Genomic DNA, 13796 nt, shown 5'->3' with positions numbered 1-13796 from the left:
ACAAACTTTCAATGCAGTCTGGTTCATTTTAGCTGACAACTTTTTGATGTCGTCACAATGGACCAAAGTTCAGTGTTGCTCAGTACTGATAAGTGTTAATTAATAATTACATATAAATACTAGAAACCAAAGAAGGACAAATAATTAGTTAACTGCATGGAAAGGCATTGAATTTATATTGATTTGGATAGATCTTTTGTACGAAGGATTCGTATATATTCACCCACTTCAACCCATCCTTTCTGTTCCTAGGTAATCATCTGCATTGATCTGCTCCTTCCTCTCCATAAAAATGGGAGGCAGACTCCACATCGCCAATTACCATGGTTCAGGCTGAATTTTTTGTTGTGAAGACAGGTCTCACGGAATTTAAGATATTGTTTGTATATCCAGTTGTAATTTAGCAGCTGTTCTGCTTATTCAAATTGGCATTAAAGGTGAAATTTTTTTCATCAGAAAATGTCAAAACTTTTCCCAAATTTTTGGTTGGCCTTGGGAAAATTTAGCATCTTCTTTGCTCTTGCCAACTGTCTCAGCTTGCTCTGTTTAAAGATAGGATATCTATAAGTATTTAATTTAAGCAAAAGGAAATGTGGCATTAATTACAATCTTACGTTTAAGGATTTGTAATTTAGCACGATAAAAGAGGAGGAACATGGTTTATTTTTTGAATAGTTTAACCACTTCAAATCCATTTTCCAGATTCAAATTTTAATGTTATAATTATAATGCAACGAAGTTACATTAACATAATGTTTTTGCCTCTGTTATTTTTTAAAATACCTATTACTGTAAATGGTCCTAACAAATTGAGATTTTATACAAAATGTTCATTTCTTGTACAGTGTAATACATGACTCATTAAATGACATTTAATGAAGCGTAATTATAATTTTAATTTAAAAAATTATAAATTAGTTACCAATCATTTCATTTTTCTTTATCTATCTTAATAAAAAATATTTTTTTCGAATGATTGACCATTTGATTTGATTTGATGTGTAATAGTGTGCAACTAAATGGTTAATGTCATTCTGCCTAAAACATATGAACAACAAACTTTTTTGGTCACATAACATCTTCAATCTTCATTGCTTAGGTTTGAAGATCGTCATTCGAAAAGTTCCTAAAAATACTGTCATTACTAGAGTTGTATGAAATATGACCTATCGGTGTATGAAAAAACACACAAAAAAAAACACCAAAAGTTATGATGGTAACGGTGTTATTTTGAATAATGTTTGAGGGGATAATATCTATAGTTGTAGAAAATATTACCCTAGGCGAGCATATATTTTTCGTAGCTTGCAATCTGAACAGAGTTAAAGAATATAGATAAGAGAAGGCAAATTTTCCTTCCGGCAAGTTTTACCTACTGCAAACATTCGATGCGTATTTTTCCAAAGCAAGTTTTCTACAATGCAAGTTATCCCAAGGTAAACTTTCCTGCTGCAAATTTTCCAAAGGCGAACTTTCCTAGATCCAACCAAAATTACCTTTATTCATTTTTAAAAGATATATATATTTCTACAAATTTTGATCTTAAAATGGACATCGGACATAATACCAGTCCTCTCTTAAAGATAATTTATTTTTGTAGCAATCTAATAACGATTTAAATAATAGTTCCCCTCCCCTTTTCATGGACAAAATGGAAACAATGTACTTGAATTAATGAAATTGTCATATTTCTTTTCTTGAAGGCAATGATTTTTTTTTATATTTTATGATATTTTGATTGCTCGAAACCCACGTACACATAGATAGACACTAATAAGACCGCTTTATTATTGAGTTAAATGAGAAATTCATTTATTAAATACTTTTTATGGTTCCATTATTCTTCTCTAAATTTTATTAATATTGTCTAATACTTTTTTTAAATATACATACACAAATATATTGAGTATCAGGTAAATCAGAAGGTGTAACTATGTAGAACATTTTGAAAAAAATAAATCAACTTTAATTTATAGAAAAACCTATGATCATCAAATAAAAAAAAACCCGGCTTATATAATTATTGAATATCATATATATTTATTATATTAAACAAGTCATTGTACTAAAAATACTGCTCATAACGAACTCATATTTAAACTTTAATATTTTTTTATTATTATAAAACCTTAAGAAAAGTTTGAGATTATAACTTTAAGACGCTTTATTTGGGTATTAATTTTATTTTATTTGTTGAAGTTTCTAAATATATGTATACATTGTACTTACTAGTGGTTTCAAATAGTCATTATTTTTCTACAGGTTTTGATATTGAAATTGGTATTCGAATAAATATGTAACAAAAAACGTCGTCAAGAGCAGTGTTATGCTCTTCTACAACTGGGTTTTTTTTGGGTTATCTGAGAAAGACTATCTCAGAAATTTGATGACTTTTTATACGACAATTTGAGGGGTTACATCATCGAAGAGCAACATTTGTATGCCTTAATGTAAGTACCAGTTTCAACACATATTTAGTATAGTACGATGATACATCAGTCAATATGATACCACTATTAAATACATAGTATGTATATTAATACACATTGGATAATCAAATTACTGTGAAAGATTACAGTTTGTACATAATTACAGATTATTTTTCAAACATACCGAGAAATCGGGCATAACGTAATGCCTTTTAATGAATGTAAATTGTAATCTTGAGATTTTAATGAATTGATGTAAATTTTCAGAAACCACAATTTAAAAAAAGGAAATAAGTACCAATTCATAGGTGAGAATTACTCATAAATTTATAATGACAACATAAACACAGAGCCCAAGTCTTCAGGAAACAACAATGAAGAAAACTAAACTATTGTTCATAAAACATGACAAATAAAGATCTTTATTTCTAAAACATTTTGCTTGTTTAGACACCCTTGAAAAGATGGCTGACTTCTATAATGATGATGCCACATAAAAATCATTTATTAGGTCAATTTTTGGTGAAGCAACGGGCAAAGTAGAACTATCCATCATTGTATAGGAAGGGTCCATTGGGCAATAAGACAATAGTTCTACTTTGCTCGTTGCCCCACCAAAAATCGACCTAATATGTATGCTTTGACAGATTTTGCAGAAGATATGTCGTATTCAATTTCTACTTTAAAAAAAATATGTTATGCGGTTAAAGAACAAAATGTTTTCATGAGAACCTAATGTTGTTGACTCATTGTACTTAGGTATTCATTCATGGATAGGTGGAATCAAGAAGAAACAACATTTTTGGCCTACATATGTCTGTTTAGTATTTAAAAGGTATAGTTCCTTATTAGGAGTGAAATTAACAAAGTTTGTATGTACGAATGTAATAGTGTTGATTTTTGATTTGAAAATCAAAGACCGGTTTAAGACCGTTTGGATTTTTGGTGGACTAGTTTCAAAGTAAAATTTAATATTCGGTTTTAAATGTTAAATGTGTTGCATGTATCAATCTTACTTTTACAACTCATAAATCAGGAGTGGGTAGAAAATCAGTCTATATAATGAGACAAACAAATTCAGCCCACAATTTGAAAAAGATTAAATTTTGATCTACAGTCTGAATCGAAATATTTATCGAAATCGGCTCTAAAAAAAATACAAAGACTTAACTAAAAAAATGAAATTTGGCCCATGCCTCAGCACTACTAATAAGTAAAGAATTAAAATGAAGTAACGATACACGACCGTTAGATCGAGGAGATACAATGATGGAGTGTTTTAACACTTTCTTGTAAGATGTCGCTTTTGATATGACGTCACTCAGTTATTTTTCTTTCTGACGTAGACTGAGATATAATAAAAGGGATGAACCCAGTGTTACTACAACAAGGTTAGGCAACAAGAAAATGGCTGGGTAAGCACAGCCGATGTATTAAATAAATATCTCTCTCTTTCTATTTTTGGTGACGTCATTGGCGTGACCCTTGGTTATTGATACTACATAAATTTAAAAAGTAAACATTTTAAAAAAATGATATCATTATCATATTACTCCATATTTCTTTGCGATATTTTAATAAATATAATGCCAAAATTAAGTTTTTAAATTTAATAAATTATCAAACACTAAGGATAAAAATGATGAGTACCAATTCTGGCTTCATCAGTATTGATATCGTCTTTTCTTCAACAAGCCAAAATAAAAGCCTTCCCTATTGCAAGGCCTTTCGGGAATCAATGGTATGAAATGCCCCTTGGGTTTTTACAAATATCCACTGCAGAGACTCTTTTTGTTTTATTTACCTAATTAAAGTAAATATGTGCAAAATCAAAAATATTGTTACATATGTTTTCATCCAATGGTTTACATTTATGTTTTAATAATGTATGAAATTGAAAAACTTACTTTTGTCATTAGGTTTTGTAAAATATCGCTTAAGAAATGTCGAGTAACAACAAATTTTACTTTTTTAATTTATGTAGTATTAATAACAAAGACTCGTCCCAATGACGTCACCAGAAATAGAAAATGAGAGATTAATTTAATAAATCTCCTAACCTTCTTCTAGTAACATTGGATGAAGCCAACCTCACACTCAAAAATTGTTGCAGGAAAGAACTAAGAAAAAATTCTTTGATTGACCTTTTTTTGAATATCCAACCAGACAGGAGATGAGTTTTTAGTTATACTTTTAAGATTTATTGATTTATATTATAATGATTAATAGCATAATTAAAAATCAATAATTTTTGACACAATGGTAAATTATTTCTAGAGGTGGGAACTTGCACTCAAGACATACGACTCGAGTCGGACTTGAGTCCATATTTTGAAGATAAGATCACAATCAAAGACTCGAAACTTTACTTTGACTTCATGGCTAAGTCTTGTCGAGCTGAACTAAGTCTGTCTTCCGGACTTCGAATGAACTTCTTTAAAAAAATAAAATATATTCAATATCATCCTAACTCCTAATTATATCTCCAAATAATAACTAAACAGTACCCCTCACGCGTACAAAAAAAAGTTTTTGTGCACCAAGACATTTTTCTGCCATTGATCACGAGGGTTGCTACTTGGTTAATTGGTTAAAAGCTTTAGTAATATGTACTTTGTACATATTTCATATTAAATCAGCTCTAATTCCCAATACATAAAGCATTACTTCTTTTTTGTTGCTGTTAGAATGATCTATTATATAACAAGGAATTTCTTGACACTTTGCAATTAAGGGCTTTGAAGTACAAGTATGTATATAAACACACTGTTGTGTATCGGGGGGTATTGAGTATTAGAGTATTGTCGAGTGACTGTTTCAATAATTAATAATCTATAATAATAGACAAATATAAAAAATTCACATTTGAAAGGCTTTTCATGTCCCAGATGACATTGAGTATTCAGTTTTTTTTTCTTTGTCTTATTAAAGAACCCTTCCTACGTATTATATACATATATACAATATACTATGTATTTTTCCAACAAATCCTAGGAATTAAGGATTTTTTATATCCTCGGTAATATCCGGTAATTTAATCATGGTGTCTATAACTTTTTGAAGAAATAATTCCTATACATATATTCCATAGAAATTTTATTCGTAGGAGATGAAGGTAGCTAAGCTCTAATTAAAACCTCCTCAAGGTTTAATTATTTGTTATTATTTTTGTTTACTTGTTGTACATAGTTCTTTTAAATTACTGGGTGTTACTTTGGCATCTTGAATATAATTAATTATCCTTCTTCCATTTACTAAAAAAATAAAAATAATAACTAAGTCAAGGAATCACAGGCCTTATATACAGCAATGTCAATTGTAGCAATACAATTTTATAATTTATTTTCGCATAAATTAATAAGAAATTCACCAACATCTGAAGAATAATCATGTACAGAGTGCAGGAGGAAATTCCTAAATTGTATTCCATTTTAAAAGAGAATACAATATATACATAGTGGTAATTTTCAGTTTCTAAAACTATATGAACAAAAAATATCGTTCCTTCGTCATCACTCAATGTAATCACCCATGGAAGCAATCACATTCTCGAAACCAGAACAAAAACTAACGTTGGTCCAATGAATGTATTCTTTGTACAATTGGTTCCAATGTAACTTGATGATTGCCTTCAACTAGTCAATATTGTAGTGAGAAGTCTTACCAACCTTATCTTCCAAAACTTTTCACAAGCTGTAGTCCATAGGATTCATATCAGACTTTTTTAACTTCTGTAATTGGTAACAGATACTAAATATATGTAACTAGCTTTTATTTACGAGTGCTGCTACCTTCACATTGAGATTGGAAACTTTTCAGACACCCATTGAATTTCTTCATGTTCTTGTTATCAGACACTACAACGCACAGAAACATGAACTGAGAACATTTTGTTCAGATGGTCCATTTAACCTCTTAGAATGGTCATGTAATAAATTTTCCATTTGCCGGTTCAGAAAGTCGTCCACAGTAAAGATCTTCTTTCCCGAGAAAATTTCAGTGTCCACAAGATCAGACACTTGTTGCTTTTTTTTTTTTTTTTTTGCTTGATGTGAACTACTGATTACAAAAAATCCAAATTTAGTTATAAAAAGAAAAGTTAACTTACAATTAAATAAAATACCATGGAAAAATTAACTTCCGCACTCTGTATATTTATCACTACAATCCTTATTGGACCTCTTAATCTTTTTCCAAAAAAGAAATAAAACGACTCGAAATTGTGGCATTACTTCCAACTGTTAACTTTTCTTTTTTAATTTCAGAGATATTCACAGGTAACCTAAATGTAATATTTTGGATTGAACAGAAGATGGATTGTGTTCCAAACACCAATAAAAGATAATAGATGTTGAAAATCGAGAGTTTAGAAGTATGATATAAGTTGATTTACATGATTATTCATATACTCTTTTGATGAATCCCATTGAGTAGGTACTAAACTCTATCTTAAGCATACGTTAGTAATTTATAGTCGCATGTGCAATGCATAAACGCGAAAAAAGTGAAAATCTATGACCACAAAATCAAGTTAGCAATAAACTTAATATTGATTGCTATACACCACTGCAAAATATACAAAAAACCAAATGTATGAATATAATTTCTAACAAAGAAATTATTAATAGTTTTTTAGTAAAATAATTTATTTCAGTAAGTTAATTAAATTTACTGAAATCATATAAAATGCAATCAAAACTTACATGGGCAAAAGAAATTATTTAATGCTAATTGAGCTCATATAAGTGGAATAATTATGTAGATATATGTTATATCGTCAATTTTCTCATTCATCTTATGAGTGAAAGTTTTATCAATCTACGGTCTGTCCGTTTATTTACATAATTTTATTCACTGCAGAACAAAATATTCGATATTTTTAGATGACATTAATGATACCCATCAACTTTACTACTGCTGAACTTAACATAATAATATTTACAATTTAAATCAAAAGTACTAATCCAAAGAGTTTATAAACAATGCGAGCTCACGGTTTTCCTCTTTAGAAAGTGTGAGTGTATACCACAGCCGCTTTTAAGATAGTATTGCACTTGGCATTTTCAGTTTTGAATTATCGTACATCGAGTATGAAGGTCTGAAAGGAAGAAATTTTTCTTTTTTACATATTTACTACCTTAAAGGGAAAATTGAGTCAAAGCAACCAATAATTTTTTAATGTATATGGGGGCGATAATTTTTTTTTTCGGTTCGTTTTGTAAAAAGGTGTTTCGAGCAATTTTTTCCCCCACCATTCTACCCTCTACTGTAAATAACTCGACCGTTTGAAGCTGGTGATCGAACAGAAGCAGCGAACATTGGTAAATAGGAGACAACAAGACATTATAAAGACAACGGGAGGCCGTAAATATCTTTGATGAGGCGTCAGAATCTCCGAGAGCTCGGATGAGAAGTTCTTATACATTCACCCTACAGTCCAGACATCGCACCAAGTGACTACTACCTGTTCCTGTCTATGGCCATTGTGCTTAGGGGTACAAATTTAGCCTCATTAGAGGTCTGTGAAAATTTTTTGTCCAAGTTTTTTGCAAATAGGAACAAGGGATTCTATGATTGTAATTATGATATTGGATTATCGTTGGCAAAAAGTTATCGAGCAGAAAGAGGAATACTTAGTTAAAATCAGATGGTTTTATAACAATTCTCATAAAGCATTGAAATAACCAAAAATACGCAATTACTTTTTCCTTAACCTATTATTATTGTTATGAAGACGTTTTCACTAAAATGAACAAAAAAAAAGTAACTGTATTTATTTTTATAATCATAAAGCTGTAATTTTTCTATACAAAATGCACATTGTTCAGGGCTTTGAATGTATGAGTTTGAGTACCAAAACTATTATGAAATGACATATTCCCATGATTGGAGTTTTTCCAACTAGGAAAAAAAAAACAATTTGTGATAATGGAGAAGTGATAAAAAGATAATTAAGGAAATAGCAAATGATTTATCATCTGAACGTCCAAATTATGTGCTTCTTATAGGTGAATGAATAATGATTATAGGCAAATCCATATTATGTAACATGACTAGATATTGAGCATAATTTATACCATAATTTGTCATTCAACGCAGATTGAAAATAATGGATAATGTTATTTTGATTGTGGTAGAGATAATAATTGAGCATACTTAGGGTGTGTAGGTACCAATACTATAACATAAGTGTTTTTAAGAATCTGTATAATACCTACTCGAAGCCAAAAAGATGATTCAGATTGAGATAAAATGATTCATTCGGGATGTTGGAAGACTTTGGGATATTCTAAAATAAGAATAATAAACTATTATCATTAATCAACGTAAATATTCTGACATGATACAACAGGGATTGAATTAATAATGTATAGTTGAAGGTATGGGATCGCAAATATTGATACTGCCAAAAAAATGAGGTGGACCTATTGGGTGGTTCATTGAGATTTGATCACTTACTAACTCAATAGTTAATGAAGATAGAGGGATTGAAATTTATTAATATTTCGATATATTAAAGCATAAACAATTAATTAGAAAACAAAACAAATCTAAGCTCTCTTGCTCACGTACAAGTCCAGAAAATGACGCTTGAACGTGGTTGACTAATTTCCATTCGGCCACTGCAAGCCATTGGGCATTTCCAGGGCCATTGTCTACGCCGTCAGTAATTTTGAAACGATGGAGAAGAAGACTAGCTATTTAAAAAGGCCTAACTGGTTCCGGACAACCAAGGCTAATGCCCTCAAGTCCACAAGGTCTCATGCAAGAGATCTCGGGGGTTCGCACTAGACTGTCTAAAGAGCTATCAAATAAGTGGATGGAAAGAGCATTGCAAAGGTGGAGAGGACAATTTTGATACCAACCATGAAATAAACCCTTCTACTACGTTGCAAGACTCTTTTGAATGAGACTATTGAGTTCTTTTGAACTCTTTTTTTGACATTTTTGTCTCCCCTATATCCCTGATGCCAACCCCCTCGACGACATTTTTTTGGGTACATATCGAGACAGAACAGAACCATGACAGAAGACTTCATCTACAGCGGGTGCCAGTCTCCCGTCGCCTTCTGAAGCCATCATTACCACTAATGGCGGATACATTAATGATTAAGAGAACTTCAACACACATATATTACGTAGTAGGTCAAAACGTCGTGCGACAGATCGTCGACCGACAGAATGTCGATCGGAAAATATTACATTTCAAAATATGAAAAACTATTTGTACGAAATTTCACTCCAGACATTTTCAGCCCGAAATATTTACCCTATCACCCTTATACAAACAGCAAGGAACTCTCACAAACCCCCATTTATACCTCGAAATTGGGACTATTTCGGGTTACCGCCGGGCCTGAAAATGAGATGAAATATGAAACAGTCTCAAATTGTGGAGGCCCTTTCGGGGTATAAACAGAGGTGGGTTTCATCCCATTTTTTGGCCAGGCTGTACCCAAAAACAGCTCGAACATTTGGGGGGTACATGGGTTGTGAGGGGCTCTTAGTGGTTGCTTAAATGGTGGGTAGGTTTCATCCCATTTTGGGACACAGCCGTTACTGAAAACAGCCCCAACATGCATAAGGGGGATCGGGAGGGCACCCTAAGGGTAGTTTATATAGGAATGGTGCTGCTTGGTTATGTTTCAGGCAGGAAATATCTGAAATGGATATATTGAAACACCATTTGGAGTAGCCCTTTATTTTATATTCAACGGTCGACCTTCTATCAGTCGACGTTTTGTCTTGTCGATGTTTTGTCAATTCGACGTTTTATCTATTTGACGTTTGTTGGTCGAATTTTTGACAGTCGACGTTTTGTGCACGCACCATTACTCAGCCTATAGGAGTAATATTAATTTTTTTCTAGTAGCGAAGTTTATATAATATACAACTCTTGTAACCAATTTTAAATTATTATCAATCTTCTTTTTAATTAAAATATCAATTTTTATGTTTTTATGCATTTCTTTTATCGATATCATTTATACAATGTTTAATTTAACCCCAAATTTTTTTTTAATGAGCCAATAAACTAATACAGAACTAATAAGTGGTTATTCTACGAAATTGCTAAAGCACAACCCGTATCAATTTGTTTGAAATTGAAGAACGTCATGAACTAAATAGACTCACTCTTCCATAACTAAACATCAAATCTTGGTTATCAGTTTTTTTTTATATTTTTGAAATGTTGAAATATAAATTTAATTAAAAAAAGGATCGATTAAAGATGATATTATGAAATCCCATGCACTTTGTAGTCACGTATATTTTAAAAGATTCACATTTATTGAATCTTTATACTCTACTTCTTCTTAAAATATACGAATAAAAAAATGTTTATTTTTTTGGATCATAACCTCCATCAACTTTACAGTCGAAATGAAAAATAACTCAAAGGATTGGATTCATTAGATTAGTTACATTTTAGTTATAATTATTTATATTTAATATATCAATGGTTTATTAAGACAAATAGTATATTATAAATATGTATTGAAATTATTGCACGAATTTTACAAAAAAATTATTTTTTTCATTATTATACGAACATATTTTATTGTTCATTAGTAGTTTATTGTATTATATATCGGAATAATAATAATTAAAAAAAGAAAAAACACCCTGGATAACGTCAATGGGAATCGATTTTACCTTCTGTATGGACAACAAATGGGACTGAATTGGACTGCGGTCTTTAGCCCTAAAGAAGGTCCGACACAACACTACTGCCGATTGTTATTGTCAAATTAGATAAATATTGCAGGTTGCATAATTTAAAAGATGTGGAACTTGCGAGCTCTAAAAATTACCAACCTGTGAATAATTTATACATATGTATATCATTAACCACATATATAAAGTTATTTCCAATATTAATACATGCTATGTACAAGTTGTAACTTCTATAAGAAGATTTTAGAAGTTACTATTTGATTCTATACCTCTTTATGGTGTTGTATAGTTATATCATCAGTCGTTTTAATTACAAGCTAGATATGTTTACGTTGATGCGAAAGGTTATTTCATTATAAAAAAAGGTTTAGTCATATATGCAAATGGTTGGAAGAAAAAAAAAAAAGAAGAGACTTTTTTGAAAAACTGTCAATTTTTTAAAACTTTAAGTTCCTTGGGCGACACGAGAAACTTTTTTTAAATTATTCAAAAATTTGTCATTAAGCTATTTTTACCCAAAGTCATAATTTAACCCTATGACGTCTCGACGTTTCCAAAAAAAGTGCAAATTGGACCAGTCTAATGTACATGGACTAGATTGTTATGTCTTCGATCGAAAATGCCGTAATTTGGTTCAAAGATGCATGCATATGGTACATATAAATAAAATTTGCTTTATTAATAACAAGATATATTCGGGACAATATGATGATACATGCAAAGTGTTACCTGGCATTGCTCAGGCCAAGGAAGGAGTGGGAATTAACATTGACAACCCCTTTCCTACGAGCAAACATAATAATATAACGTCTGTATTCTGTGTGGGCACCTATAAAGGGCAAACATACAAAATGTATTTTAAATATGTATAGATATTCGGACCTACTTTGAATCTACTTTAAAAAAAATGAATGTCGTTCTTTAAAAAAAATGTCATAAAGATTTTTTTATGGACAGTTTTAATGAATGTCCTTTAAAAGAAAATCAATTTGTTCAAAATTGCAATTTATGAATGACATAAGTATATGTATATATATAAGATGTGATGTCCTTCATGGACTCATTTTGATTTGAAAACCTGTAAAATATTGAACAAAAGCAAATTTTAGTGTTGTTTCATTAGAGTTATCGAGTTGGATCCAATTAAAGTTTTTTTATTTTATTAATTATTAGAGACGAAACATATATTTTGCAACAATATTTTCACCATCTTTCTCGCAATGGCCTCATGATATGAAGCATGGATGGTATTTATTTAATAATAATATATTAGACATTTAGTATCAAAAAATAATATTTGAGTAATAAAAATGAAGAGAAACATCAAAATACATGCACGTAATACGCGGTACCAAAAGAGAATATTTATTCTTTGAGAAGATGTCTGGAACTAAAATACTCATACCATGTGGCAATTTAGAGAAAAATTGTAAAATATTGTTGCAAAATATATGATTCGTCTATAATACTTAATCAAATAAAAAAACTGTAATTGGATTCAACTCGATGACTTTAATGAAACAACACTAAAATTTGCTTTTTTTTCGACATTTTACAGATTTTGAAATAAAAACACGTCCATATAGGACTTTTTTTGACGTTTGAGGGTCATTTTCTTGTTTAAAGGAATAAATGCAGATAGAAAATATCCGGTAATACCACATTCCCAACTATTGTAATTACGGTACACCCTCGTATATATATATATTGACCATCCTATGGTTTCTATTAATAGATATAGGCTATCATGTATAGTAAATACAAATCAAATATTTTCCCCCTTTAGAAAAGTCGGCTCCAAATACCTTGCAGATATGTTGTATAAGTCCCAGAATAATTCTAAATTTTTCCATGAAAAGAAGTCTAATAATAACAAAAAAGGGTGAACAAATACGTTCACACTAAATCTTGTGTGCCACCTTCAAAAATAGTTTTATGGCAAACATCCAGACAAACATACACTGCTTTATTATTACACATAGTGATGACAAGCTTACGTAGAACCGACTTAATAAAAAATAAGAAAGCGAAAGTCAATATTTAACCATGACATGAGGAATGTTTTTGAAGAGATCTGCTATAATCAGCTGTTACAAGGGAGGAGGGCGAGAAGCAAATAATCAACCACATTTGTTAGAATTACTCTGATGTCAATCCTCCATTCTACTCTGAGTACAACAAGGACCTTACAATTTTAACTCCGCCAAAGATCCTTAGGGGTACACTCCGTCTTTTATAAGGGCATACGAATATTTCATCCGATTTTGAATATAATTGAATCTATTTAGTAAGGAAGGTTCACTACTTAGGAATGAAATAATTATGATAACTGCTAAAGGAAAGAAAGTTCATTTCTCAGATTACCAATTCCAAAGACAACAAAAGAAAAACAGGTCAGTTAAAAAATTCACGGGATTTACATAACTAATTATACAGTATTTTTTGGCAATGTGTCTGATCAGAGTTTAAAAATTATCGGGTTTTCAATGATATTGTCATACTATATTCAAATACCTACAGTTTGTTATGCAAGAATGGGTTTAATCAATGAGTGTTTGATGTGTACAATTTACATTTCACATACATACTTCTGTACTATTTATGGTTTTTTCGACTTACAAAAAAAACCCACTTATTTGTAACTCATTCCACATAAAATATATTTAATCAATGATTACACCTATACAT

At 30.6% G+C, this 13796-nt stretch overlaps 1 long non-coding RNA gene across 1 annotated transcript in view; it reads left to right on the top strand.

Annotated features, from left to right (window-relative positions):
- Positions 1-2262: 2262 nt before the first annotated feature.
- The window catches only part of LOC139904927 (uncharacterized), a 97749-nt gene continuing 86215 nt past the window's right edge, over positions 2263-13796 (top strand). The window contains exon 1 of the long non-coding RNA XR_011779255.1: positions 2263-2450. This is a non-coding gene — a long non-coding RNA (uncharacterized lncRNA). The remainder of the gene's footprint in view (positions 2451-13796) is intronic.

This window comes from Lepeophtheirus salmonis, chromosome 1 (assembly GCF_016086655.4).
Source record: "Lepeophtheirus salmonis chromosome 1, UVic_Lsal_1.4, whole genome shotgun sequence".
Lineage (NCBI taxonomy): Eukaryota > Metazoa > Arthropoda > Copepoda > Siphonostomatoida > Caligidae > Lepeophtheirus > Lepeophtheirus salmonis.
Note: the sequence above shows the minus strand (reverse complement) of the source record. Positions and strands in the feature narration are given on the sequence as shown.